At 37.1% G+C, this 27,488-nt stretch overlaps 1 long non-coding RNA gene across 3 annotated transcripts; it reads right to left on the minus strand.

The window, feature by feature from the left end:
* Nucleotides 1-333: 333 nt before the first annotated feature.
* On the minus strand, nucleotides 334-14,874 carry LOC137098785 (uncharacterized). Of its 3 annotated transcripts, none has more exons than XR_010910650.1 (3): nucleotides 14,421-14,874; nucleotides 6,927-10,679; nucleotides 334-3,349 (listed from the first exon to the last, which is right to left on the minus strand). It is a non-coding gene; the product is annotated as an uncharacterized lncRNA (long non-coding RNA). The 3 variants fall into 3 exon arrangements; XR_010910649.1 differs by having other exon boundaries at nucleotides 334-7,214; nucleotides 10,542-10,679; nucleotides 14,421-14,871; XR_010910648.1 differs by having other exon boundaries at nucleotides 334-10,679.
* Between the last annotated feature and the right edge of the window lie 12,614 nt (nucleotides 14,875-27,488).

A 27,488-nucleotide genomic window follows, 5' to 3' on the forward strand; every position in this document is an offset into this window, starting at 1 on the left:
CATTTTGCTGGTGCAGGCTCCACAAAAGCATTACACAGTTGACTGAAAGCATAGGTATCATTTGCATCATACTATATATTAAAAGTAAAAAATGGAGTTTAACATAAAACATGTGGCAAAAGAGCTCAGAGGAACCATCAAGGTAAAAAGTTGTTGTACATATTAAAAGAAAATGTATATTTTTAAACCATAAAATAGTTTAAAAATAAGAAATCAATGCCTAATTAAATAAAAACAAATCAGAACTCAACCCAAGTTAGTTTTGATTAAGTGTATATTAGCAAAAATTGTGAATTTGCAGAAGGATTTACAGTTTTGACAACATACAGTATGAAACCCAAGTTCGTTTGGATTTGAAAAAAATACACCCTAAAGAAACTTGAACATGAACTTGACTGCTAATGAAACAACTTGCAGACTTGTGGTATTAGTACAACAGAAATACAAAGACTCGTTCATGAGCGTATTGGCATTGTTATGACCTGTCTCAATGTGTAACAGTATTTTACTGATGATACACATTTCACTGACCTAAGCCACAGTTCATGTTTCTCCCTCTGAGCCCTTCCTCTGCGTTTGAAATGAAAGCAGCATGTAGTGGGGTCGACTGAGGTAGCAATGAGTCCTTTGCTTTCCAGCCGAGGATGTAATACTCACGCATCTTATTGTGTGTATGAGCCTCACATCTGGCTGACATCAGCTGCCTGAGCCAAAGTCCTGCCGACTGTCAGGACCAGCTGGCCGACTGGACAACAGTTGTAGCAGAGCACACCAGAAGCAGACGGAGGCAGGTTACTGTTTCGTCTGACCCTCAGTGTGGGAAAATACTGAGTTCATTGGCTGGTTTTTGTCTTTTGTTGTTGTTTGTAGTAGAAGTCAGACACACTTAACATTCAGAGTTGTACGAAAGAAAAACACGAGGATGCACAGGATGATTTTAACACTACTATTTCAACTTGTTTAAGTTATTAAAAGATGCTTATGGAGAACAATGAGAATAAGGAAATGTGATGTTATTGTTGATTGTAAGCAAAGGTTTATTACATTGTATTATCTAAAAATACTTGTGTAATGTTGTGTTAATGGCCTGAAGGGATTTTGCTGTGTGGGACAACTATAATATAAACAATAATTGTGATTAATCTGGTAAACAATAAAAATGCTGAACAATGTTTACTCTAAAATCCCTGGTCCAGAAAATTACTTTCTTGTTGCAGAGAATTAGTTAACTTTCCTCTCGCTCTGGCTACAATGATTAAGTGCTCTTTATTTGTATTATCGATGTACCTATAATACTTATTGTACTTAGAATAATAATTCTTGAGGTAGATTTGCTCATAATACTACTATATTTGTTCATAAATTATCTAAATGCGTCACATAAATAATGTAACTCTGAGACTTTTTTTATGTGTCTGGGAGTCTTGCTTCATGTCATGAAGGGTTTTAATAGTGGACTCCAACAACAGGCTTTGCCTACAAAAACAGCAAAAAAAAAAAACTCAACAACAACACTGTTTTGGCAGGAACAGTTCATTTGTAGTTGTATGTTACTTTCTGAAAATAACAACAATACAAATCATTGTTAACCATTTTTGAACAGTTTTCCACTACAAGGCAGACACAACGTGACAGAAAACTTACTGTGAGCCCGAACAAGTATGTCATTTTACTTTTGCTGTTATTGGGTCTGGAAATGGAGTTGGACTGTATTTCCTCCAAATCCAGTCTTTGATTAGATAAAAGCTGAGGCTAAACCAGACACATCAGCAGCAAAACATAGAAGACTGAAACATCCTGCATCCCTGCCAATGCCTCAGCCTTGCTAGGCTCTGATTGCTGCTGTGCAACTTCTGCAGTGCCTCAGCCTGCTTATTGTAAATTTCGGAGCCTCATTTTCAAATTGCGTGACGCAGATTTAAATACATTGTGGAAATTGCCAAACCGCCTGTGCAGCTCACTGGTGAGTCAGTGCATCATTATGTCCACCTTCCTCAAAATGGCCCCTGTAGACAAGACTGGACCAGAGTAGAACAGAAGGAGAACAAAGCATGGCCTCTGGCCCCAACGTTGTTCCCACACTTCCACTGTTAATCACAGGGAGTCCAAAAAACAAAGGACAAAACATGTCTAGATGACTGTGTTGGCTTTGGCATCAAAACAATATTTCTGTTTGTAAATACAGAATTTACAGAATATTTCAAACAGGGACATCCTTCTGGCTTAACAATAAAGTTCTGGTAAAGAATTCTTCTGTTAAAGGGAGGTTTTCCTCTCCACTGTTGCCTAGAGCTTGCTCAAAGGGGGATTTGTTGGGTTTCTCTATATATATATATTTATAGCATGACTTTATTATGTAAAGTGCCTTGAAATGACTTTTTAGTGAAATGTGCTAGAAGGTGCTATATAAATAAAATTGAATTGAATTGAAAATCAACCTATGTTGGTAGCATACCACATGTCCCATATTAAGGGTGTCAGATGCAGTTCCTAACACAGTCCGGTCTGTTTTCAGATGGCTTGTATTTAAAGTGGTACAGTTATTGATGGGTCTGTTGTTTTATTTCATCTCCTGGGTCATGCATGCATGTTTGTTTTCATTGTGCAATCATAACTGTATTAACAACAACAGAAAAAACTAGTTATTATGGCAAATCCAAAGTCATGACACTGTGATGACACAAGTTATGGGTGAATAGTTTCTTTCAAGTCACTCAACACTGAGATCTATAATAATAATAAAAGTATAGAGCAGACACTATAATTGCATGTTGTAAAAAGTTTAATGTGTCTAGTTAGTTGATAACATCTGGGTAAGTGAAGTGACAACTGAAGTGTTAAACAGCACTTTTTGAAAACGTTGTGTCTGACTGTTGCTGTAATCTGGCAAAATGGTCGTGACATTATCAGTGATCATGTATTGTGTCTGTAGAGCCGAGCCTGGATGCCCCGGAGGTTGGGGGCTGTGACTCATGCTTAAAGCCTTTGTGCCTGTGACATGGAGAAAGGAAATAAGAGCCAGATGCCAACAGATATTCACAACCACATGGCTCACGCGACAGACCCTGCTTTGTGTTCATGTATGTGTGTGCGTGTGTGTTCCCTGCAGTCACACATACAGGATTCAGGTGCAACTCAAGTGATTTTCCAGTGGTGATTTTACGTCAATGTCTTAACAATATCTTTACAACGCTGAGAAATTTAGAACTGAGAAACTTAACATAATGAAGTGTCTTCCCCAGAGACGTCCAAATTTTCATCAATTCTCACTCATTTCTGTGCACACACACTTATATACAGTACTCATCCATCAAGAACTGTATCCAGGTCATCTGTTAAAAGTTATTACCTGAAAGGATGAGAAAAGTGTTTTTGTTAGTTAGAGTTAGTGACAAGACACATAAATGTACAAGACAGAAGATACCACAGTGGGTCATGAGACAAAGAGCAACAGAAAATGGAAAGTAACATTAGCCTAATAATTCTGCAAGTTAAAACAGGAGTGACAAGAAATGGTAGAGAAGGAGGAGGGCAGACTATCCAGTTACATCAGTGTGTGGGAGTGTGTATGTGGACTATATGTAAAAGACTTAGACAGTTACTCCTGTCTCCCCCACAATGTCTGTCATCTGTTTGCATGTTTTTTTCTAATGGCTAAAACAATAGTTTTGAACCCAAAACAGGGGCCCAAATGGCAACCCTACCTCCTTACAAGAAATTTGGGAGGATGTGAAAAACTAAATGAAAAAGAATGCAATGATTTGCAAACCCCTATTTTATCCACAATAGAACAACAACATATCAGATTTTGAAACAGAGACATTTCATGGAAAATATTAGCTTATTTTAAGTTTGATGACAGCAACACATCTCGAAAAAGAGGGGCAACAAAACGGTGGAAAGGTAATTGCCTCAAACCAAAAACAAATGGAGAAGCATTTGACAAATAATTAGGTTAACTGGCAACAGGTCTGTAACATGACTGGGTATAAAAGGAACATTTCAGAGGCAGAACCTCTCAAATATAAAGATGGGCAGAGGTTTACCAATTTGCGACAAACGGCATCTAAAAATTGTGGAACAATTGACATAGCTTCATGGACGAAGGAAGACTTCCAGAAAATGACAGTCATCTTTGGTCAGATGAATTTGGAATTCTTTTTGGAAACCATGGACACCATGTCCTGCAGACTAAAATGGAGAGCGACCATCCAGGTTGTTATCAGCAGACAATTCAAAAGCCTGCATCTTTAATGGTATGGGGGGTGCATTTGTGTCAGAAGACCAGCTGAGGCTCCCCAACACTCTGTCTGTCTGCTCAGCTGGTACCGGTCATCACACCTGATCCACATTATTCATCCATTCATTGACTTTGAGTTCTAGTGTTGGTCGCTAGTGTGTATTGTGGTGTACTTGTGCTTTTCTTCTGCAAAATTAGTAGTTTAATTTACTTGTTGACAAGATGCAGAAAGCAAAGACAGACTGATTCCTAAGTGTGTCTTGGATGCTGCACAAGTAAAGCTGCTAATAGGGCCTCGTAGTGTTTCTACAACACTACACTAAAATGGCAGATCTGCCGAAGCCATCTATCAATTGAGTTAGCCATGAATTATGCTTAATGTCTCAGCTGGCTATATTAAAAATCAAAGAATATGTACATCTGGTGAACATTGACAAGGTTAGGGGGAGCCCAGAATGTGCCTCCTGAGTCATCTATCATTTCTTATTAATCAGAACAGGCAAGTAATCCATCATTGTACTTGAAAAGGCAATTACAAATCCATCTCTCCACAAAATCACACTGATCACACAGTTGGAAGAAGTAATAATAGGATGTGGTGTTAATACTGCAGGGGGGTTTGTGGTAATTCATACTGTGTTGTTTCACATTGTTTACTGTGTATGTGAGGACAATAAGTCTTATTAAACATACTGAAGAGCACATTCATTCTTAAAAGTGATAGATGACAAATGACTTGGCCAGTAGAACCATAACCCATAAATTAAACCTGCCATGGTCTGTTTAGGTTTAACATATTGTTTCTTTAGGATACATATTCACCTGGATGACTGTAACCTAGTACTCAGCCATCAACAAGTAACAGGATTAGAAATGAATGATTATTTGAACTGGTTCCAATTGTTAGTCGTTGACCCCTTTAAATGCTGTATGTTCACATAAAGATTTTTTTTTAATATGAACCTCGATGTGACTCATGATGTTTACTTTTGCATAATATTCTTCTCTGTACTGTGGAAGGGCTCAGCAGCAGTAGGTGTCAGGTGTGGCTGGGGTCAATTGAGGCAGCTTCATAGCCAAGAGTCATCAGCATATTGTTTAAACATGTCTGATTGAGTCACTTGGCTTTGTTTTAAATTCCTGACTATATGAAAAATGTCTGTTCGAGCTGTATAGTGTATTGTATGGTAGCATGAGAACATCTACAGTATGATGGACATCATAACATCTACATATACTATATACTTAGAGCACTAATTATGACCATACATCTTAGTCTTAATCAGTGCAGCTTTCACCTGCAGCTTCTATCTGATTTATTAAGAGGCCACTTGATAAACACACCAAGTCACTCACATTATGCCTGAGGTGCAAAGTAAGCACTGAATGTTTATAAATCTAAAATATGTATGACAAGTTGTTTACACCATTGTGCATCCAAGAAATGAGATTGTGATGACACACTATAAAGCATGTGGGATTTTAACATAATCAAACAATGATATTAAGAAATATTATATTTGGAAATAAAGAGTACAAATCGTCACAGTATAGTACGCGTCTTTTTAGATTGGACAGCAAGTCCTTTATAAAAAGGGAAGCAGCTGCTTTACTATATCAGTTGTCTGCTGCATTTTCATATGGAGCAGAAAGCTGAAATTAATATATTTTGTTTTGTCAAACCAATGGGAGGGATACAATTAAATATCACATTCATCAGCTAAGAAACTGATTAAGAAGTTTTTGTTAGGAGACAACTGTGTTTCAAAGACAAACTATGTGCTATAAAATGAGCGGAGCACAATCATATAAAAATTCAAACGATAGATGAGTTCAATATGTCAATTAATAATAATTATTATTATTCAAAATAATAAATAATAAAACAATAATAATGTTTTTCTTTAATTAAAGGTATATAATTATAACTGTAGAAAGACACTTGAAATCTTGGTGTGTTTAATAGAAACATGCATGTCACTTGTTTATGTCTGCATGAACTTTGACCTTCTATGATTGGTTAGAAGGGTGAGCCTTGAACATGCCTTAATCCACTGCCATGATGTAGTATACTTCAATCCATTTCAGTTGACAAGAAGAGTTTACCTTAAAATCTGATCAGTGAGATATTTGCTGTCTTCACTCAACATTTTTTTACACCGTGTGACTAATACAGTGCACCAGTCTCTGTTTAAGTGTTTTCACAAGTATTTTCATATTTCATATTTCATAAGTCACACATTTTACAATGACCTTTCTGCCCTGCCAATGCAAGTACCATTAAATACCGAGAAACCTTAATGTTCCTTGGCACCTGAACACAGATAAAATAAAATAGCCCCGTTCTTTTTTGTGAGCATGATGCCAAAATATCAGTGTGCTTATGAATGTCAATGTGAGGATTTTGAGGATTTTTCATATAAAGTTGTGTAAGTAATAAGTGTGGAGGTATGGACAAACTCTAAAGCCAGACAAAAAGAAACCTTGTCAGTTAGTCTGAGTAATGAATAGGGTAACAACAAACTTATTTTTAAAATGTCCTATATTTAAAACTAGCTGCTACTATTGTAAGCATTTCTTTTAAATTATGTTTTCCGAAGGACATCTGCTGGCGTGATACTCATAACTGACAACTAAAGATAGGCATTATAAGAAAATTAAGAGGCCCACTTGGCCACACACTTACTTGATCTCTCTGCAAGCCAGCAGCTCTGGTCTTTACCCTCTCTCCTCAGATGAAACTTCAAAGGCAAGGACTGCTCATGCAACCCAGATTCATAACTGGGAACAGAATGAACTGGAGAGTTGTTGCTTCCAGCTTTTTGTACGCTTGAGAATTATTTTCTTACAGCTTGGGAGTTTATTTGATGAATTGACACGTTTAAAACTGTTCTTTGCCAGAACCAGATGGTGCTGAGCTGAAACAGGACGATATTGGTACACAAAGCTCCTATAGCTCCAGGTGCTGCGATAGCTGCAGAGCAAAAAGAAGCCCAAATACATAAGAAAACAAAAACATATACATTCTGTGATCTAAATAATGAGGCATATTTACTTGTTGTAACACAGCAAAATATAGCAAGTTACTGTGCAATTTGAGTAGCAAAACGGATTAATGAGTGACTTCTGAGCAGTATTTATAATATTGGAACAGTGATGTTCTATGATTTAAGCTTGTGCAGTTAACACCTGCCGTGTTCCCTAACTGTACATCAGTAACTGTACACCAATTTCTAAAAAAATACTACTACATTATTACTTTAGCTTTGTGAAATTGTGTGAATTTATGTCTCCGACCTCTTTGAGCTGCTCTTGTCCTTTTTGTTGTATAGAATCAGTTCAGTGATTTCTGTCATTTCAATTTTGAAACATCCGACAAAATTATAATAATTATTTTCATTAAATCATCTAAACTATTTAAGTAATGACAGGCCCGGCCTTTTTGAATTCTTTTATGCTTCCTAAATATTCTTATGCTGAATCACTATGCCCCATTCACAGCCCCATTTTGAAAGAAAAACAAAAAAACAAAAGCAAAACCACATAATAATCAGTGTATAGAGACAGTCATGAGGCATGATGGCAAGTGCCAACTTTATTTTAGCTTATATTAGATGAAGCAGCATTTGTCTGAGCAGCCCTACTGTTTAAAGTAAATTAACTGTTAAATTGCTGTTAACTGTGCTTTAAAAGTGCAGCTGTTGTTTTTTAAGATTCAGCTGCAACGCTTTGTTAATGGGGTCACCGGTTTCCACAATCAAACCCTTGCAGATGATCCAAAACGCAGCAGCTCGCCTCATTTTTAATCAGCCAAAAAGGACCCATGTCACACCACTCTTCAGATCTCTGCGCTGGCTTCCTATAGCTGCTCGCATCAGGTTCAAAGCTCTGTCTCTTGCTCACCCCTGTAACTCAACAGCTCCTGCTTAAATCAACTCACTCATTAAAGTCTACAATCCTTCCCGCCCGCTGTGGTCTGCCAACAAACGACGTCTGGTGGTCCCAGCAGCGCACAGAAGACACCAAGCAAAACTCTTTACCGCAATGATCCCACGATGGTGGAACGAGCTACCAAACTCTGCACGCTCAGCAAACTCACTCCCAATATTTAAAAAACTGCTGAAGACATAACTCCTCCGCATCGTCCTATGCACTTAAATCTATTAAAAACAAAACAAACCCCCAAAAAGCCACTTTTCTGTCAACGCTTTTCTGATAGGACTATGCTTTGATGTTTTCTACTTGACTTAGATTCTCGCTTGCCTTGTACCTAACTATGAAATAGGAGGGAAACAACCAGATTGTTGACTTTTAAGCAAGTGTACAAAAGTGAAATGGGAAATTGTATTGAAACAAGCAATTTTTTGAGTGCTACCAAAAGAACATACAACAGACACAAACAAATGGCCTACCTCAGTGTAATGTTTTATCTTCAAGATTCCTATTTTCATGGCTATTTTGAGGGTCGTAATTTGTGATATAAACCCATAAAAACTTGTTCACCCGTAACATGCTTGTGCAACACCAAACACATTTACTGACTGGCTGCTGGCAGTTTAGGAGATGAACGAGTAAACAGTTGATTTAGCAAACTCACACTGCCGTTTGTGTCTGTTTCTGTCACAGTTAGTTTGGCTGTTTTGACACTTGCTTGTAAAAGTTTACAGGATTCCGTGCTGCTTTTCTGCCTTGCTCTGTGATCCAGCAAAAGTAAAGCATTGATTTGCCAAAATGCAAGCTGACTCAGGGGCTTTTCAAATGATGATCACTGGTATTTAGTAGCAGCCATAGCATTTTCTGTACCATCCTTACATCCAAGTGTTGGTCTTGGAGTTTCAAACACCCTTTATACTGTATGTGTGGTTCCTAACTAGCACATCATGAGGAAAAGTTATGATTAGAGAAGAAAAATCCGAATAAATATATAACTTTATTTAATGACATTTAACACTAGGCACCTTCTCTAGACTGATTCTTTTTTCATCACTTGCTGTCATGTTCGCAATGCATACTTTACAAAAACATTTCAGTACAATGAAAACGCCTGCATTAAATTATGATAATTGTATCCATAAATACAAAGGTGTGATGAAATAGTCACTCATCTCACAATCTATGGGTTATTGCCACAGCCAAAAAAATCAAAATGGCCCATGACTTTTTTTTAAAGGAATTACTGTAGTAACAATTAAATGCTTAGAATGTGTAGTAACATTTAAACATTTTACTTCCTTATAGACTTACACTAATATCCATCGTGAAAACACCCTTCCTCCCCTCGAACCTTTTTGCAACACCAATGCCAACATTAAATTGTTCCCAAAAAGGTTGTTAAACTATCTCTATAAATTACTCCTCTTAAAAATAATTATGATGATGCTGAATACAGGAGATGGTTTTATAATGTTGTAATATAGTATCAATCAGAATGAAAGCAGCTTTAAACCAATTTGACACCACAACAACAATGTGATTCTCCTCAAATGAAGTACAACAATTTTATGTATTTATGTGACTTGATTTATTTATGTAACTCTCAGCTAAAATTAGTTCAAAATAACTTCAAACGTCACCATATGAGCAGAGTTTTAGCTTGGTCATGTGCACTGAGAAGTAGTGTGGAAAAGTAAATGGGAAGGATTGTCCTCTTATATTTTTGAAATATCAACAAAATACGTAGGAACAAATAACCTCCGGTGCTTTTGCTTCTCACAATTCTGCTTTTTATCTTCAGGAAAACACTTTTGATGAATTTGGTGTCTTGTGAAGATTAAACAAATATTATTAATATTATTATTTTAAATTCATTAAAATGAAACTGAAAAAGCAATACATGCAGTTAGTTTTACAACTGTATTACCTCTGACTGACAACCAGCCTTTAGTAATGTTTTGTGAGCTAGGCGGTGTCATGGCGGCACAACGGCAACATAGAAAGACATGAGGGAAGAGCACAAGAGGCGTCTACGGAAGGGATCCCTTCTCTTCCTTTGAGAGGAGTGACATTTGAAACAAAGAGACCAGTTATGTGAGCAGTACATTCTGGGACAGGCAGACTGACAGAGGCCAAATACTCCCAGCCCGCCAAATCAACCGCCCACGTAGGGTGGGGTCACTCCAGGATGACTCATTTATACACACACACACACACAGGATACAGGAACACATACACAAAATATATACTGTTCATGGTCCAAACTTTCTTAAAAAATAATTTCTATAACACCAGAATGTGCAACCATGCTAAATTGTGAAGAAAGAATGAATGCAACTGTGAAAGGAAATAAACATGTCACACTCACAAATCTGTTGTAGACCTTGGCTTTGTGTGCAGCACAGGTGAAAGTGTTCCTGCTGGGTTTGCCTGTCTGGCTGTCTTTCTCCCGTCACTGATAGTGTGTGCGTAGGCGGCCTTTGGTTTTACTTGCCATCTGGGCTACCTGCCAGAAAGAATAAGACTTTAATAGTTTGTTTTGTGAAGCCCTCCTTTGTGAGATAATGCTTTATATGGTTCCTTGGAAAAGCTTTGTCAATATTTTTGCATCTATTTAGTCACAGTAAATTTTGCCACAAAAATATACACAATTTAGAGGAATTTGGATGGCTTTGTTATCATTGAGGGTGGTCAGCTGAACTCTGCCAGTGGCAGTTTTTGCATGTTTCTACCGAAACGTTTCTTGAACATGATGAGATTTGGCATATACGTTGCTGGTGCTCACTGAGCCATTAATGATAACTTGGTCATTTTGATAGAGCTGACTGTTACCTAGCAACATAATATTTGGCCATAACTATAAACTAATGGACCATATCGGGGTGACTGTGGTGCAGAAAGGTAGAGCAAATGTCCACCAATCTCACAGTTGTTGGCTCAGTCCCCAGCTCCTCCCGTGTCGTATGTCAAAGTGTCCTTGAGCAAGACACTGAACCCCAACTTAGTTGCTTCCATTGAGTGTTGGCCAGCTGCATAGCAGCTCCCTCATCGGTGTTTGAGTGTGTGTGTGATTGTGAGTTTGAATGGGTGAATAAGAATCAGTATAAAGCGCTTTGACTGCCAATAGGTAGAAAAGCGCCGTATAAGTGCAGAGCATTTATATCGCCCAGTTTGGCTTCGTTCCAAACACCACCTCTGGTTTCAATGACCATTTTAATGAATGGCTACTCCTGAAATGCAGCAAGTATGAACTTTACAATAATTGTGTTGTTAGCACGAGCCAGAGGAACTCCCCTGGAAAGGAAATATTAAACAGTAGAGGAAGGGGCTTGTTTGTTTTCACATCTTAGCTACAAAGTCATTAGTGCTGAGTCTTTATTGTTTTGTCTGAAAGTAATTCTTCTAAGAACTTTTAAAATATCACAGTTTTTGCTTTGATTTTATAATCCTAACATTAAAGTTCAGTGCTGAACTTAAGTGAGTTTACTGTAGTTTAGCAGACATCTTACAGGAAAGAGGACATCACATCCCAAGTAATTATAAAAGAGGTCAAGGATAAGAAAGTAAAATGCAAGGATGTGTTCTCACAGAGTTTATTTTCATATGACTGATTTCCTGCAGACATGCAGGATTCCAGCGGACTTGGTGAAATTTATTACCAGCAAAACAACAATAAGTACTTGAAGTGTATTATCTTCAATAACATCAAACACCCAGAATGCAGAATGCAACATATATATTTTAATTAGGATGGTAAGTTTCCAATACTTTTAACAGCAGAAAGTAAAAAGGAAAAGCTGGTGAAATTCTACATGTTTGTTTCATTAAAATAATCTCCACAAAAATCTCCACATGATGTTGTGTTGGTAACATTTGACTTTATGTTCCAACAATAAACATCAGCACCATACATTAGTATCTTTTAAGTTAATTTCACTTACACCTTCCTGCTGCAGTAAATACTCAATTGGTAATCAAGTGTGTATCAGTCCACGTCTGAAAATAGTTCCCAATAATTAAATTCATCACAACTGAATAGTAAAGAACTATTTAATTGTGCTTAAGTAATGTTGGTTACTAACAATATTGCCCTGAATTTGTAACCATTTTTCAAAAATTACAATATGTATTTACAACAAGTTTAAATTTTTTACAAACATTAAGAGGTTGGTTTTGGTCTGTTTTATGGATTTGGTGACACTCTTTAAAGGATTTTTTTTTTTAAATAATTGAGGTGGTTGCTTGGTTCCAATTATGGATCCCAGCTATTTTTGGCTAACAATATTTGGTTCACATGAGATTTCACAACGTTAATCCAGAGCTGTGAAAACAAAGTATAACGTGGGACTGACACAGTTCTACTTTGCCGTGTTTGTACATATACCACTGTTAAAAGCTCTTTGGATGAAAGCAGCCACCAAAAGGCCTCATGTTATGTTATAATAAAATGAGATCAAATAAGCGGCAGGGGCAGAGGAACTGCGCTGGAATTGCACGTGTTTGGTTGATTCCAAACAGATGTAGGCATACTGTGTGATTACAGCATTATAGCATGGATTGTATACCCACTCAGACAGGAAAGAGATAGCAGCTGTTAGCCATCAGCGCGGAGGTGCAGTCAGCCTCAAACTATAGGCCGCAGCCATGCCTACTCAAACACACATGAACGTATGCACATGTTCACAAATGTACACGCCATGCAGCAGGATGTGTAGACACCGAAGAGCGTGTGGAGGCACGAACACAAACACACTCACAGACTAATCCCTTTTATCTGGGTAATCTGATGTTTAACATCAGGGCCCACCACACGCCTACCACCATCTTAAAAAGGACAGAGATTGTGCCAAATAACATAAACATCCTGAAATGAGCGCTGCTCTGCGTCATGTTTTTCATTGCCTGGGTATTTCAAGGCTCCTGATGACCCTGCAACTAGAAGTTTCCTCACTCCTCCTCTGCTGTTATTTAAGGAAAACTTGAGTGTTTCTCTCTCTCTGTCCATGTGTCTCTCTCGTACTGGGTGTGGTTCTTTAGAGGCAAGCTTGTGTGAATGATGTGGACTCTCCATAGTCATGGCTTTGACTCAGTCCACACCCTTCAACTTAAAGAGGAGTTTGGAGGAGGTGGAGCAAAACAACGCTTGGAGCATAGTTTGAGCTTGGACTGAGCTTGAGCTCAGAGGCTTTTGTAGAAAACATGTATTCCCGCTGTGACCTGTGCCGTCTTTGTGTTGCATTTTTGGATCTCTTCAGTTTGAGCGTGCAGAGGCATCAGGGTGTTTTGTTATTTCTTTCCTTTAACTGTTTCCACTCAAAGACATGTGTGAGTATGCGAGCAATTTCTGCTTCCCTAAAGACTGAGAGGTAAGTGAAGTTGGCATGTGTTTGCAGTTGTGAAGGTGAAAAGGAAAGGCTTTCTGGAGCATTACGCTATATTACAGTACTGTTTTAGACTTTATTGTGTTTAAAAAGTTTACACACTGTATATACAGACATGTAAGTCTGTCATTTGCATTTTTCCTCATAAATTTAAGACATAATCATGAGTTTTATCTCTTGACTTTTTACAATTAATTACATCACAGGAAATGTATTGTTTTTTAGCCTTTCAACCTTTATTTATGCGCATGATTTTAGATTCATTTTGTTATGTTGGTGATTTTGTAAAGAAATGTGTGTGTATGTACAAATACACACACACACACATATATATATGTGTATATATATAAATATATACACATATATATAATAATGTGACAATCTGTGAGGAATTCAGGATATATATTGTAAACATTAAAGCAAAATCAAAGAAAGAAACTGCATCGTAAATTTGAATACGACTGCGTGTCCCACGGTTAAACTTAATGTGGCATGAAACTGCTTGCTTAAATGACACTGTATGAGCGAAGCCTATTTAGATGTTTATGTCCTGAGTAGATTAAACAATTACAGATTACAGTTGATGATTACAAATTAGATTAATTGTAAATGTGGCAGGCCCTTGTTTTTAATCTCTATTGAACATCTCTCGGATTCGCCAAATGTTTTACTTCTGTATTCAAACTTGTAAGATACTTTGGACTCTACAGCACCTTTTGAATCTTTTTTGGCCAGAACCCAAAAAGTTTCCATTGTCTGTACAAATGGAACTCGGAACTAATTGGCTTTTCCATTCATCATTTTTTGCATCACCTCTGCATGTCAATAACAGACCAAAAGAGGACAAAAAGAGTTACTTTACTTACAAAAGGAGTTACTTTATCAGGCTCGGTTTCATGTTTGGTGTCATTGGCCCAGCAACGTGTTCTCTCAAAAGGGATCTGGTAAATTTATATGAACATGCAAGTGACAAACTGACAAAGAATAAATATGAAACTAAGTCTATGGCGCTTTTCTGATCTTTCACTACTTCTTACTCAATGTGTCTTCTTTCCTTCCTCCTCTCCATACGTTAACAGTTGACACAGACAGAGGAAGTAGCCAGCCTTTTCCACCTGACATGACGTTGCGATTACACACATGCACAAACACACACGTGCACTTACTCACAATGGTTTCCCCCTAATTCACTGCCTGCCCACTTGGCTTTAGTAGTCTATCTGGATTTTCTCAGCAAGCAGTAAAAAATTAAAGTGATAGGATCCAGAAAAGCAGAGCAAAACACACCAAACTGACTGGAAAAACACACCTGCCTCAGCCTATATGTCAAGGGGAGTCTACTGACACAGTCCAGATTTGGTTGGAATTCCCTAACAAACTGAAGCACTGAACAAAGAACTGGTAGGAGCAGTAGCATGTCATCAAGAAGAAATGCTGATGACTTGAAAATACAGTAATTCCTGCTTATAGTCATCTGCAACCTATTATTTAGATCATGTCAATTTTTTATAGATTTGCTGAAAGTGTCCTTTCACTTTATAAAAGTGTCTTTGTAGTCACAGCTTACTAGTTACAAAACACTTCTTTCTAGCTGCATTGCATTGCACTCCATGATACAGGGAGGAGGACAAAACAAGAAAACATGACAGAAAAATACTTGGAAATCATGCAATTTGTCTGCAGCGTGTTGCTCTCTAAAACTGCTTTACATCAGCTTTAGCTCCAATAAAATACGATACAGCATTGAAGATGTACTGAGACAATGTCCAGGCCTTGCTAATTAAATTTTATAGAGCCTGATATTTAATGCACACAGTGCAAACCAGGGAAATGCTCCTAAATAAAATATGTCATGAGGCTGTTTTTCCAGATTATGTTGTTTATAAACACCAGCTTCAAAAATTATGACAATAATGTGATATTTAGACAAAAAGCCGTTGAAGATTTTCATAACAATAATCAAACAAGAACTCACACAGAAAAAAATGAAGACTTAGGGTTATACTGGAAGAAAAGTGGATCATGCCTCATTTCTGGGGAGGGGGGGGATTCACAATATGTTATACACACTTCCTGCAAAAAAATGGATATATTCTAACATAAATAATAACTATATATATAATATTTAATATCAACCACAATCTGACAGTATGGATTTTCAAAATTTTTAAGTTTGCAACAATTAAAGTAAAAGTACCAATTAGAAAATAGATTAGAACATTCGATTTTGGAGAAATGCATCTATAAACAGTGCATTTACATTAGCAAGGTGCTCTGAGGACAAGAAATGGAAGAATACAGACGGACACTGGCACAGGCTGGGAACAGTGGTAGAGAGGCGAGCTGAGACAAAATAAGCTTTAGAGTCAAAGATCTGAGCTGAAAGCAAAGTAAAGTGGGAGAATTTTGAGGAAAATAAAGATGAAAGATTAATTCTAGGCAGCAGAGAGAGTGTGAGGATTTGTTCTCCTCCGTCTTGTTTACAGGAAGTTCCACAGATGGCTGCATTCACAGAAAGGCTTTTTATTACATTTTTCCACGGCCCGTAAAATCCCTATACCTTCATTTGTATGTAGTAAATCGTGATAGCTTCTGCTGCTGCTGCTGCTGCTTGGCTCAAGTTGGTTTCGTCTTGAGGTGTCGTCAAGGCGGATATCATGCTTGTCTTAGGTCATTGTCTTCTGAGGAAATAATTGACCCTTTGTCAGTGTCTGGATCTTGACTTTGTGTGTGTGAGAGAGAGACCTTCATACACTGAACTGTAGCCCTGCTATGAGCTTTGTAAGGGTTGGCACAAACAAGAAATGAAAGTACATAATTGCATCTACATGTGTAGAGGAACACACACACACACACACACACACACACACACACACACACACACACACACACACACGTAACACGTACATGTCTCACCAACAGCAAAGGCCACTAAAGTTATCTAACAATTTGTTCTAGTTCAGGATAGAAGACCTTCAAGAAGACGTATATGTCCAAAGCCGTATGAAATATAAATAAATATAATTAATAAATAAATATGTAAACTTGACAATGTCGACAACGTAAAACGTTTCATTTTGGTTCATTATCAGTAATATCATTATCACTGACATTCATTAAGGAATAACCCCTAAAAATATGATTGTCCCCTTTAATGTGATTGTGAATATTGTAAATATTGAATATACCTTTTTGATTGTCAGACACATAAAGCGGTTTGACAAATTTTTCAGAAGCTTTCTAGTTATAGGGCATTTTTTTATTTTAACAACTGTAGACTCATTAGAAAATGTATTTAATTAGTTGAAAAAATAAAATAAAGATCAGTATTAAAACTAATGTAATGAAACCAGCTCTGTTCAGTGTTTTTGCACATCCACTCCTGCTGCTTCATGTGACTGGTTCCAGCGGTCTCTTTCAAGCACCCAAGCATTAATTTGGTTTTCCAGTCCAGGCTTGACGAGGACTTTGTGTCCACAGAGCCCTTTAAAAAGGCACAAAGGCTTAAATTTGCAGAATACCACGTTGTGAGGTAAATAAAGTTAGGAGCTGTTTTGCCTCTAGATTTGCTAGGACATGGGGTTTCTGCAGAAGTGATTAGTCTCCAATGGCCAAACCTCAAACTTTTTTCTGTTATTGTCGTTGTTGATTATTGTCACAGGCAAATGTAAAGTAAACCATCCTGTGTTTTTAATTACATGTATTGTAGGTCTAAAAGGTTTTATTCGTATGTTGAAATTTTAGGATTTAAGATTTGGAAAGAGATATGTGTGCCAGTTTACGTCTGGACGTTTGGAAGCCAAAAAACGACTGCCAGAGCTGTTAAACGTGTATTTAATTATGAAGTCATTTTGTTCCAGTTGGAGAATAAACATCACAAAATATCAGTCTCTCTAAGCATTTGATTTATATTACTAATAATGAGCACAGGGAGGAAAAAATACACTTTTTCCCTAAAAACCATCAAAGATCTAAGAACCTTTTTGAGGAATTTATTCTATCCAAATACATTGTAAGTGCCACAGAGTTATTGCTTTGTCAAAATTTGTTCTTACAGTGTGTCTGGTTCGTAGGCATAGAGGGGCCATGTTATTTCATCTTTGGTTCATTTTATTAAAACGCTCTCGCTACTCCAGTTAAAAGCTGTATTCAAACTTACAACTGGTCCTAAAAATTGACTGTGGAAAATAGCTGCAGGCTATCTGAAGTTTAATCTCTGTGCCTCTGAAGCTCGTCTGTTTAGTCCTGTTAACGTTCTGTGCACTGTGCATTCGTCCTCTCTTGCCACTTTGACTTCCCTCTATTAGCTCTTCCTGTGTGCTGCCCACTCTTCTCCTCTTCCTGCCTGTCACCCTGTCCTCTTTTCATGCCACAGGCACAAAGCCAACGGTAACATTGGCTCTGGAAACCCTCCTATAAGTTCATGATAGTGCAAGGCCTCCTTTGTCTATGTTGACATGGACACTTGGACACTGTGGCACCACCATATGAGCCATTTTAGCTGTGGAGTGAGGCCATCTTAAGATGCTATGTAAGAGATCAACTTACCAAGTCCTCATCCAAACCGCTGAACATTATCAGCAAAGTGGCAAAAGTGAGTCAGCGCTCAGAAGCTACAGTTTCTTTCATGCAGGTGACTGAACTTCATAGGTCAGACTAGGATAAACCAACCATGTGCAAGCCCCAGACAGACCCTGACCAATCATGTGCACCCTTGGCCTGGTCCCAGAAAAACTGTCTAGCCAAAATACAGCACAGCTGACGCTGTTAAAATCACGGGGTAATCACAAGAGAAGAGCCCTGGCTGGTAGCATTGCAGAGAGCGAAATGGCAAACTGAGGAAGAGCGGAGAGTGTTTGGCAGTCGATGCAGACTCCCTGTACATGAGGCCAATCTGTGTGTTGAGTGTTGAGCTAATGCATTCCCAGACAGAGGTGGCAGCTGCTGTTGTTTGGGTGGAGTGCTTAAAGGCTGATATAGCACCAAAACATAGCTTTCCACCTGATAAAAGGCTGGTGAAACAGAGCAATTTTCTGAAAAGTCCTCTGCAAACTGTCATTCTAAAGAGCATGTGAGCCCGTGTTGCTACAGGGATTATTTTCTGCTGAAATAGTCCAGCAGATGAGCTTAGGGCACTTGTGAAAAGGCCATGTTTTCGAGGCACTTAAAGAACAAAACAGCATATAGGGCTTATAGGAGGCTCGTGGCTGTTTCTGAATTCCTTTTCTCTATATGATTTGCCTCAGACAATCTCTGTAATTGACATGAGAGGCTTGCTGTCAAGCTTTACATTCTGTTGGGAAATTTTGCTTTCTCTTTTGATTAAACAAATGTCAGGAGCATCAAAAAAGGATCATGTGTTGGGATGGACAGCGGCTGTCTGTTTTACTTGTAGCATGAAAAATTAAGGATTGAAAACAGAAAGAACAGAAAAAGAGTCTGAGTGGAGAGTATTAGTCATGTACATACTTCCTGCTGTTATTAAGTAGCTCAGGGTGTCTGGAGCCTGGCCAGGCCAATTGTTGCTCTGTTAACTGTCAAATAGCCACAGGCGAGAAAGGAACACGTTTTACACTGGTTGAAATGCAGGACTTTTTAGGAGTTTTAGGAGACGTGGCAAATTGTTTGAGGTTAAAATCAGAGATTTTCTTTGCTTTAAATTGTTGTTTGACACTTTAGGTACGTCTGAAACATTTTCGCAGAAGGAACTGAGGCTCTACAGCTACTGTGTGTACGCCTGTCACTCATTCCAGCACTAATGCATGACAGTAGTACATTAGTGCACATTACTACTCAGAAAATACCACTCTAGCCTGGTGTGAGAGAGTGTGCGAGAGATGGAAACATAGATGCAGACAGGAGGAAGGACTGAGCTTATGTATTGAATTACTTTAACTGGCTGTCAGAGCTGAGCCAGTTCGGGCTAATATTGTCAGCCAGGTGTGAATGCGGCTAAACAGGAAAGAGAACCAGAAGGTTTGAGTTAGAGCAGAGAAATACTGTAGCACTGACATTAATTAGATGCCTAATAGTGATTATCACTAATGTAAAGCAGTTAAATGTGTGTTTAGGTGTTTTATTACCACCTGATTAATGAATTGCTGTGTCTGCACTAAAATCATATGAATCACGTTTTTGATACAACCAATACATATGTGTTTTAATTAATGTAGTTGTCTGCACTGGCCAGTTGTTGGTTTGTATGTCATGTAAATGCAAACTGAAGCATTTTTAAACAGTCTTTTCTTTGGGTCTACATGTGGTAAAAGACTCCACCAGCCCGCAAAACAAGGTATTTCTGCATAAACTAAAGAAAGTAAACGTAACTGCGCCATAAAATCTGAAAATCTATGGTTACAATATGTAACCAAGGCTGTGAGGTTTTACAAATCTATTATTCCAAATGTTCCTTATCAAGTATCAACACAAAGGAATATTATAGAAATTAAAATACCTAATAACAAAAAAATCTAGACATTTCACATTTCTTTCTTTCTTTTTGGCTGTTTTTAAAATATTTATATTTTTAATAATTACAGATTAATCACATTTATTTATTTATTTTCCTGTGTACATTTTGGACCTAAATAATCAAGCAGATAAAAACAGAAAGATCTCACCCAAAGGTAACAGTACTGTTTTGTGAGTATCCAGTGTGGCACTGCAGCTCCTTTTTTTTTTGCTCCTTGTTAACAAAGTTTCACCGAGTATCAGCAAGTTTCATGTGAGACTCTGTGTGTTGCACAAGCTACATTTTCTGTGCAGACATAGCAAAAGTCCTATTCACCTATCAATTCCTATCCTTCTTTTTAGTTCTGGTTTGAAGGAAGAGTTTGACACTTCAGCAGTGATATGTTCTGGATTAGAATAAACAATATTATTATTCTAACACTTTTATAATTATTATTATTATTATTAGTAGTAGTAGTAGTATTCGCTAAAGAAAAAAAAAGAGGGGGCTATATGGTTAAGGTCTGCAGCTGGATCACACCACAAGTGTTGTTTCATACGGTTGGGTGCATGAGTTTGCATCTTCTTATTTTGAAATGAAATATAATGGGATACAAACCCTAAAGCTAACATAGTAATTTAGTACAAATGTTCTTTCATCATCAGAAGTAACAAAATAATCAAGAAGTGTGTAAAAAATGTATAGTAAAATACCATAAAATAATCTTAATAATAAATAATAAACTGTAGTAGAACATTAGCAGGTAAAGACACAATACTTGTGTTTCTGTCATGCAAATTCAGGCAACAGTGTTTCCCAGTAGTCAAATCCATTTTTGCATATCCCTACACCTCATGAATTAAAATCAGGAAGCTGTTGTCATCATTTTTGAATTAAGTATAATCAAGCACTGACAGTCTCTTTCAAAATGTTTCAAAGAACTGGTTGCTTAAATGTGCCTAGTTGTTTGAATGTTATAGTGAATAATGGATTCTTGTCTGTCTACTTTGATGCTCCTGCTACTAAACTGCATCTGCTTGTCTATTGTACTTCTCTCTTTTTCTTTTTCCCCTGACTTTCTTTTCTTTTACGTTTTGTGTCAAAAAGCTTGTGATGATAGATGCAGGAACAATGGAATTCTATATGTAGCCTTATACTGTACAGTATGAAAAACATGAGGGAAAATCATGACTACAGATTGTCAAACAAAGTGATTTATTGTGGTTATATAAAAGAATTTAATAAATAATGCTTTTAAAAACAGATTTAAGGGAATTAGGTAAAAAATGTAACACGCTGCAGCGTATTTCGTCATAGTTGATATGGTGACAGTTGGCTTTTTAAAGCACCTCAGACATATAAATAAAAAACTTAAATGTTTAACAGTAGGGAAACATAACCTGTAATACGCCATTGTTTCATTAAAAAGGGACCTCAAGCCAAAACACAGTGGTGTATCATTACAATAGGTTATCATAGAGCGAATGACCAAATGATAAAAGCACTATTTAATGAGTTTGCCTAAGTTGACTTGTTGTTTATATGAATGTCCACATATTGGATTCCCAGGACTCTTTGTAAAAAGTCACCACATGCACTGACTGCAAGAAGAAAGGTGATACAAGTACGCAAACTTGTACTCAAGTAAAGTACACATATTGTACCTGCGCTTGCTAAAACATTTGTATTTGTATTCCACTAAGAAAACATTTTGTTTTCTTTACTATTTAATTGCAATGTTGATAATCTTAATAATATAAAGTCCAGGATGAGGTGGTTAGTGCTGCTGCCTTACAGGTAGAGAGTCCCTGGTTCAAATCCAGCGTAGTTAGTGCCTTTTTGTGTGTAATTTGAATGTTCTCACCATTGTTGTGTGTGTTTCTAGTGACCTGTCCAGGGTGTAACTTGCCTTCTGTCCAATGACAGCTGAGATAGGTCCAAGCCCCCCTGCAACCCTGAACAGAATAAGCTATTACAGATATTAGATGGATAAACGTGCAAGATTAGTCCAGATTTATTCAACAAAGAATCATAGGTTCTTGATAAAAGAAAATTAAGATCTGTGTTACTATAGTATGGTGGTGCATTGGATTCCCCAAAGAAAATTAGAGACAATAATCACAACTTATGTTGCTCATAATTACGAGACAATTGGGGGATCTCATAAATATGAGGACGTTTCGGAATCTGCTTTAGATTAATCAGGTTTTTAGGATTTTTTCAGTAGTAGATTAATAATCACTCTAACTTTTCTGGATCATAGGAAATGATTGAATACTGAATGTTCACTCGTGAGAAGAGAAACAGATAGTCATATGTTTCCATAGATACAGAAAGTTACACTGTGGCCTTCAACGTGGCCTCATTTTTAGCCTATACGTTTACATTTAGCAACATTAAACATGCTGAATTGCTTATTAACAGTTAATTTTTGCTTTTTACCATTAGACATACAGATAACTCATTGATTTCCTTGTATCAATAAAGGAAACTTGAAAGCGTGATTATTCTCAGGCAAGTTCTGAAGCATAGCCTTCAAATTCCTGCCTCACAAGAAACATACATCGTTATACTATATGCTAGAAATTAAACCTCGCTTAATAACGTATTTGTTGACATTTTGAAAAGCTAAATCCGCCCAGTTTTCCAGCAACAGTTATGTTTTACTACGGAGTTTTGAAGTATTGAAAACTATCCCAGAGCTACTGTGATACTGAAGACATGCTAAAATCCTGATTAATCTAAGGCAGGTTCTGAAAAGTTTTCATATTTACTCTAAATACTGTATCTCGTAATTACGAGAAACATAACTTTTAAATACGAGATCCGTATCTTGTAATTACAAGAAACCTATATGTAATTATGAAATAAGGTGCAATGCACCATCGTACTATAGAAAATGCCTGTTGACAAAAACAGCCGCTTCAAAAAAACTAGTAACTAAAAGCTGTATTTATTTTCTTCTCATTTGTAGTTGGGTAAAAATAAATGCTCCTAAAAAGTACATGAAAACTGTATTATTTACTGCCTCTGGCCATGTCTGTTATTTAGTGTAAATTATTCCATCTTCTTCAATACAGGTGGGCAGAGCTGTCTTGTGTGAAGTGTAATGAGATAGGAGATAGGACAGGTGACTCCCTGCCAATCAAACCAACATGTTTTTCAGCACTTTGGAACAGATGTCAGCCCAAGCGTGACTCATTATGCACACACAATTTCACTCATCGCCAGCCCATATAGGTTTAAAACACAGCTCGGTTTGTCCAGGTGCATCACTGAAAGAAAACTCCAATTCCAATTCCTCTCACAAGCATACATGGAGTGTGGGGGTGCATGTCTTGGCATTTAAAATTGCATGTCAGAGTGTGTTTCCCATAATTACACAGTAATGAGGGAGTAGATTTGCTGTGCTATGCTGATGTATGCTTACACACGCAACTGTCAGTCTTTTTCTCTCTGTCCTCACCTGCAACCTTTGCTCTCCACACCATGCATCTTTTCTGTCTTCTCATTCTTTCACTGCCCTCTTCTCCCCCTTTTCTCCCCACACACCCACCTTCTCCTCTTCTGCATCTTCCAAAACAGGATGCTGAGTGGTTGGTTTAGCTGGAGGGATTCCTGGCAGAGTGATTTGGTTGTGATGTAATGTAAATCACATTGCCAGGGATTTCCAACCAGCTACAGCTGAAACCCACACCACTCTACTGCACATGACATCTGATCAGCAACACCAGGTTAGAAGTTACAGCTCTGAATCTTTTTCTGCATGTTTCATGGCCCCGCCTTATGATATCATCACATTTTAAGTCAAAAGCTCAAAATGTTTGGAAATAGTCCTCTCACCCTTAAGGAGAGTGTGATCTAGTTGTAAATTATAGTAAATTTATTATAGTAAATTATAGAGTGTATACTTTTTTACAAAAATATCAAGCAGTACATCTACTTGTAGTGAAGTATTTTTAAGTCAGATACTTGCTCTTTTACTTGTGTTTGTGTACTTCTGGCACCTTTGTTTGTATAATATGATCAGGAATTGTATAGGTGATGGTAGGCGAAGTCTGAGCTAAATCTTCAAATTACTACAGTGTAGACATGACAATGTTTTTTCCTGGTACAGCATTTAAGTTTGTTATTAAAGCTCTGCATTAGATGTAGATAAATGAAACACCCAGTCCCATCCAGATGCCTTCAGAATTTGTTTATCCAGAGTTTGGTAGAGGTGCAGGACTTAGCTCGCTAAGTGAACAGTTCAGTGAAAGCCTGTGTTCACAGTGGCTAAGTTCCGCTCCTCACAAGCCTTTTCAGCTTTGAACTCCCAAAGATATAACAGCTGATAAAAGACATGGGATCCAAGGTTTTTAGAAAATTACACCACATGCTATGCAGCCTTTAGATAATAAATCTAGTAATTATTCATTACATTCATCTTCTTGCTTCTTTTTCAAAATAAGAAGCATTTTTTCACCACATGTATCACTGTATAGTTGATTGTATAAGTGACCAATGTTTTTGTAGCAAACAATTTATGTCATTTTGCATGTTTTGAATGTTAGACAGCATAATGGGTTTGCAGGAAAGCAAAAAGAAAGCTGGTCAGGAGAAGAGAGAAGGAGGCCAATTCCGCATATTTAACAGTTACTATTGCAGACACACCTCAGCTGGAAGTTCCTGGAGTCTCCTGTATAGTGGCTCCCTGATTCCTGCAAGTTATATATGATATCTCAGTGATACTGTGTTTTGTCTGTTCTTGTCATATGTGGACTAATCATTTGCTTTCGTGAGCAGGTTTTACTAAAATTTAGTAAAAGCAAGCTTTAATCTGCAGCTCCAGGGATGAGTGTGTCACATTTGCATAAAGGTCTCCTTATAAACCTCTTAATGGCACAGTTTATGCTTTACATCTATTTTTAATTTATGCCCCATATGTTCCAACCAAATTTGTTCTTAAGCAAAAAGCTTAAAGCACCCAGCATGTGCTGGATCCTGCTTAAAATACAAAGGTTTTATTTTTTATTTTTGTATTTTAATACTGTGTTTAATTGTATTGAAATTATCATTTAAATATACACTGTATTGGTTGTAAGTGATTATGAAGTATACATGTATGAACTTTAAATTATTTCTGTTGTAGTTGTTTTGTTATCTCATCACAAACAACTGTATAATTGATTAGAAATTATTAAAGAAAAGTTTTTTGTACACATTTGTAATAGATTTAATAGAAATAGACCTTTTTCACAAAAAAGGGAAGCACTTAGCGAATGGCTAAACCTTTTTCCGTTTTACACTGCGCAATGCAGTGACATGGTAACAATGGATCGTAGTACTGTTTTCAACTTCTCTGTCAATGAATAAAATTATTGTTTTTGTATAGTTATGAGAATGAACATTCATAAAGCAGGACATGTAGCCAGGTTGCTGTATTACAACATGTCAGAATATGTTTAACATGTATTCATGTGACATACTAAACATGAAAAACATAATTATGCAGAATTTAATGACTTTTATCACTTTTATTGCTCTCTCCTCTACAGGTTACATTTCAGACAAGGATACTTAACATTATGTAATGTGGTAGCTTGCACACACATAGAATTTCTGTTGTAAGCAATAGTTTTAAGCATGTGAAGTTTACTAGCTTTAGCTGAAAACGATAATGGGTTATAATTCAACCGTTACAGCTAATGTAATTCATCATTTCGGTCATGCGGGAAGGTGGGAAACATAATCGTGGTCCAGCACAGAAGTGTAGAGTTTGACATGACAAGTATGGCTGTTTTTACGTTGAACACGAATATTCAGGTCCACTACAAAAGCTCAGATTTTCAGATTATGCTATTGTCCGTATAGAACAACTTACACCGGAAGATAAGCAGCGCAATTTCAGCTTTGATTTAAGAAATGCTGAAGTGTGAAAAAGGTCTATTGCAAATGTTGTTCTGTCTAATTTAATATGCAGACTTCCTGTGGCGGTGTAGCTGTTGTTTGCTTCCCCTTGTGGTGATAACAGGTGCCTGGGCTCAACCTCCTGTGCCTACTGAGCTGATAACAGTTAAATGTTAAACAAGTACTGGCTCAGTTCAGCAGGAACCGGAGTTAGGCCCTCTAGAAACTGTATCAGATTGACTGTCATCTAGAATTGATTTTCTGTCCACTGACTATCCCACATTATGTATGTAAAGAAGTAATTTTTGTGTGTAATTTGCCTTATTTACTGGACTGCATCTGTATCACTAGACCTACGGCTAATTTTCTTCAGTATGTTTCTCTTAAAGTCATAGACTTTCTACATAAAACCTCTTCAAGGTGACTTTTCAAGTAATACCCAGAATGTAATAATCCTTAATCTGAGCTAAAAATCACATACAATAACTCACATAAACTCTCTGCATTTAAATGTGTAAAGCTTGTGATGGAGGACATCTGCTTCTGTTGGTTTGGTGATACTAAAGGATCACAGAAGCAGAGGTTTTCCAGTTGTATTCTCGGCATTTTACAGCACACGTGTTCCAGGGTGTCATTTCAGAAATTTCAATAATTGTTTTAAATGATTTCTTTCAGTTTCTTTTGGCAAGAAACTGAAAGCGGAACTGGCTCTAGCACCTCTGTTGAGCTTGGCCTTCAACACACGTAATAATTGAGAGTTTTTAAATGGTGGTTTAAACTACTAAGAAGTAATATAGAGAAATACTCACTACAGCTGCCTTATGAACACATCCCTAAACCTTAACAAAATGACTGTTTGTTTACTTGTACTTGTTGAAAGTATCTGTAAAATTTGAGCAATTGATACTACTTTATATTTGTACAGTATGACAAGCTTGTAAAATGCAGCACATTGGTAAAGATTAAAAGGATGATTTCCAACCTTTTTGTGTTTTGATCCTGGATGCAAAGCACTTTTTAGTTGCATTAACTTTCCTCTAAAATTCTCACATTCTCTATTTAAAAAACAGTTGGTTGTTCAATTAGAAGAAGAATAGTGCAAAACCTAATATCCAAATTTATGCAGCTGAGCTTTGTTCTCGTTTTTGACCCCATTAATTATCGAAAAACGCCTAAATGTATCTTGCACCTCTTTGACCCTTTGGTTTGGAACCACAGTAATAAGTACTAAGTCTAAAAATTGGTTCAAACTTGACCAGCTAAATCAGTACATTGTTACTTATGCAGTACATTGGTGCATCAATAGTCTAACAATGTGTCATAGGCAGTATATTAATAATTTGCAATGAATAATTTATCAGCTATAGGTTAATTATGGAGAACTATACCAATCGGCCACAACATTACTGGTCTTAATTATGTAATGGAGGACAAGGGTCATCATGGTCACTCTGAACAGTCTGCAGCTACACAGCCCCATACACAGAAAAATGTGGTACTATGTACAGAGGTGGTAGAAGTACACAAACTGAATACTCAAGTCCATGTATTTTGTCAAAACCATATAATTTCTTATATTAAAACAACTAAATGG

This window comes from Channa argus, chromosome 14 (assembly GCF_033026475.1).
Source record: "Channa argus isolate prfri chromosome 14, Channa argus male v1.0, whole genome shotgun sequence".
NCBI lineage: Eukaryota > Metazoa > Chordata > Actinopteri > Anabantiformes > Channidae > Channa > Channa argus.